The 3,991-nt window shown below is 42.9% G+C and overlaps 1 non-coding gene across 1 annotated transcript; it reads right to left on the bottom strand.

Moving 5' to 3' along the window:
• Nucleotides 1-1,212: 1,212 nt before the first annotated feature.
• Nucleotides 1,213-1,344, bottom strand: LOC117695627 (small nucleolar RNA SNORA17). The gene has a single exon (XR_004604676.1). It is a non-coding gene; the product is annotated as a small nucleolar RNA SNORA17 (small nucleolar RNA).
• Nucleotides 1,345-3,991: the final 2,647 nt, after the last annotated feature.

Raw genomic sequence — 3,991 nt, forward strand, 5'->3', positions numbered from 1 at the left:
AGCTATTCTCATCTGCAACTCCCTCAATGTGTGGGGCCTGTTCTCCTGAGTACTGTAGCTGGCTATGGACAGGGTCAGCTATCCTGTTTTTATGCTCCCAGCGCCATGTCTCCCTGTTTCAGTTAGGGTTTTCATTTCTGCTAAGAGACACCATGACCAAGGCTACTCTTATAAAGGACAACATTTAATTGGGGCTGGCTTATTGTTTCTGACGTTCAGTCCATCATCTTCATGGCAAGAAGCATGTCACTGTTTAGGCAGTCATGGTCCTGGAGGAGCTGTGAGTTCTAAATTTTGTTCTGAATGCAAATAGGAGAAGACTAGTGTTTTCCAGGCAGCCGGTGAGGAAGGGGTTCTCAAAGCCAACCCCCATAGTGACATATTTCTTCCAACAGGACTACACCTCCATCAAGATCACACCTCCTAATAGTGCCACTCCCTGGGCCAAGCATATTCAAACCACCACATTCCCACAATACCCATGTAAGGGGTGGGACTAGCTCTGCACAGTCCTTAGACATCAAAATGTCCCTAGGTGGCAGCCCAAACCAGGGACTTCTGCCTGGTCTTTGGTGGTAACAGACTCCTGATGATTCAGGGCCATGGACACAGACAAGTCCTCTGGTGGCAGCACAGGCCAGGCTCCTACCATGGTCCCAGGTGACATTACTAGTTACTCACATCAGGCTGTTCCTCACCACCACTCTGCTGTTCCTCACCACTCTTGGGTCTCCAGTTCAACTTCTTCATTGTGCCCACATGCTTTGATTTCTTTTTTTCTTCCATTTCTGTATCACTAACTTGTTCTTCTTCCAGGTGTCTGTAATCTCTGAGTGTCTGGGGTCATCTCTGGAGTGGTCTCAGGAGTTCTATGCCTCACTCATGCATTATGGTGCCAGGCTGGCGTCATCTCATACATGGTTCCCTACCTCTAGGCCTGTGGGTTGCCTGACTGGTGTGCATCTCAAGCTAGCTCCCTGTCCAAGCCCCATGGTGCTGGTCTGGTGGTCATCTCAGGCTTGCTCCTCACCTGACCCACCTGAGTGACCCCATTCGAGGATTGTCTGTCTTGGATTCACTCCCACCAACAGCTCTCGGGCTCAGGCTGGGTTCTTCTAGTCTCCAGATTCCTCTTAGTCCTGGGAGCTGTCAGGGCCTGGGTGGTACCAGACTAATGGTCTGGTGGTCTTCTCAGGCTTGCTTTCCTCAGGAAATGTTAGGCTACTAATGATTCAGGTGTTAGTAGGTAATGACACTGAATGCAGACATAGCCTCTACCCTCTCTGTCACCTATTGATGCACATGTGATACAGCAGCCATTCCTGCAATGCTTCTAGAGGCAGGCAGAGGCATTTTTAAAAGACACTGTCAACAGCTGATCCTGAGAGGTTGGGGTCTTAGCTGTAGTTTCAGAAGCTTTTCTATGTATATTGGAGACTAATAAAATGCTGACCCGGAAAGGCTTATTTTTCTGAAGATAAGGGATTCAGGTTAGTGAATTTTCTGAAGGCCTCCAGTTAGCTTATTGAAAACGATGACAAGATTTTCTTCACTTGCTTGAGAGAACTTTCTGACTTGAAAGAGTTCACATATTTTAATGCATTTTCCTTCCTGAAATGTGACTTTATATTATCACTCTACAACCTTGGTGCCCCTGCTGTTATAATTCCAGTAAGTGGACTCTTGATCTTTGATGACCGATGTTTTTGGCTGATGAACATTAGGACTTTGACAAAGTAACTTGTCTGCATGCTGTTTAGCCTCCTTGAAAGTCCTTTAGTCTTCTCCATGGAGTAGAGCAAGTAGTTGAGACCAAGTACAAGTTATTCCATGTAAGGTAAAGAGAGAAAGTTATGGTTTACAAGTTACTGGTAAATCTGGAGAGGTCTTCAAAGAAGGTTCTGAGTTTTTCTCGCATGATTTGGAGGTCTGCAGTTGAAAAAATACCGTTAACACATATTGTCTCTATGTTCTAGGTGCTGCCTTTAAGGAGTTCTGTAGACCTAGGACAGGGTGATCAATAAGAAGCTGTTTTTCTGGGTGTCCTGTAGGGCTGCTTTCTCTCATTTTATGGTTACTTGGGGTCAGTGGAAGAATGTGTTAGCATGGGGTTCTGTGAAATGGAAGGAGATACTTTTATTCAGGCCCTGTTGCTTAATGCTTCTCATTTGAAAACTCAAATTTACACAGAAAGGGATCATTTATGACATCAGAGTTTTTCCCTTTTTAGTTACTCATTGTATATCCCACCTTTCTGGTAGAGAGTAACGAAGACTTGAACATAAGTTCATACAATTTTTCTTTATTTTTACAAAACAGATCAACCTGCAGGATGGTATAATTTAAGTTTCCACCCTTGGGCCAAATTTCACCATCATTCAGATTGCACTGAGGCCATGCAGTATTAGAGTAAAGTATTAACCTCTTTTTCTTTAGGTTCTCATGATCAAACTTGAGTTATGAGATGTCTTCTAGCTGACCCCAAGGCAGGGACGGTGCTTATGAAACAGTTGCTAACAAGATTCCAAAGAGGCACTTAGGGGTTTTTATACGTGCTTACATTTATAAGAGATGATTAGATTGTGTAAAGACATAGGTGCTAGCCAGTTGCAAGGAGTGGCTCATGCAGGAGCCCTTAAAGAAGTTATATGCCCTGAAGGGAGAAAATGGTACCTGATATACAAGTTGGAAAATGGGACATTTTGCACATAATTGCTATCATAAAGATTTCAAATTAAAAAAAAAAAAACAGTGGGCTCCAGTACCCAATAGATGGTCTATACAATCCTTGGTTTGTGCCTATGGTGTCAAATAGAAATACACTGGGCTGATTATGAATGCTGATTACAAATGGATATTCACAGAGAATCTCTGGTGAGGGGTGAAAAGTGAGACATGAGCCCCCCCCCCCAGTTCCTGTCAAACAGTGGGTTATATCATTATATGGGGCCCTATGAACTAACATAGCAAATTGGTAAACTTCAGTGACCAAAGTGCATCCTGATACTAAGATCTGCCCATAATTGCAGACTGACATTGATGTCCCCCCCCCCCCCCCCGACCCCCGTGGCCCCTTCAGCCAGATGTTAGTTATATCTACAGGGAGTCAATGAGGCACAGGCACCATTACAAAGTTCTGCTTGTATAATGATAAAGGTCATTAAGATATCTTTGGGTCAAATATCCTATCCAATATGCCTTAATATTTATGGAGCCAAGATATTTTGAGATAAACAAATTATTTTATATAGCTAGAAGCATATTTTCTCTCATCAGATGATACACAGAGAATTTTACCTATTAAGTTTAGGTAAACCTCAACAAGGTACAATATTCCAATAAATCCTTAGGGTAATTATAAATGACAACTATGGGGTATCCCATGACTGATCATTTTTCTCATAGCCATGGTTGATGTTACAAGGCAACTTTCATGGTAATGTGCCTCCTGGACCACTCAATTATCAGAGAAACTGCCCTAGGTCTATCAGTGGCTGTTCCTGGGAGAAGAATTGACTATCAATGCTGCTTTTGTGGGGAAACAATAATACATAGGAAACAAAGCACCATCTACTAGTTATTGGAATACCCTTATCTTTGTCATAAAAAAAGAAGTCAGTTAAATGGAGGCTGTTGGCGGAATTAAGGACTGTAAACAGAGTTATGCAGGCAATGGGAGCCTTAGAACTAGGACTGCCATTGCCCACTATCACACCATTCTATTTTCATTTAATTATATTTGACTTAAAGAACTTGTGCTTTCCATCATTTCACGGTATTCTGGCTATATTGGTTGCTTTTCGAATGTTGCGAAGAGACATGAAAACAACTTATAAAATGTTAATAGTGTCTCATGATTCCAGAGTACTAGTGTCCATGATCATTTTGGCCAGGAGATCAGCAGGTAGGCAAGATGCTGAAGCAGTTGCTGAGAGCTTGCCTCTTGATCCACAGCTGTGGGGAGAGAGAGAGAGAGAGAGAGAGAGAGAGA

This window comes from Arvicanthis niloticus, chromosome X (genome assembly GCF_011762505.2).
Source record: "Arvicanthis niloticus isolate mArvNil1 chromosome X, mArvNil1.pat.X, whole genome shotgun sequence".
Classification (NCBI taxonomy): Eukaryota; Metazoa; Chordata; class Mammalia; order Rodentia; family Muridae; genus Arvicanthis; species Arvicanthis niloticus.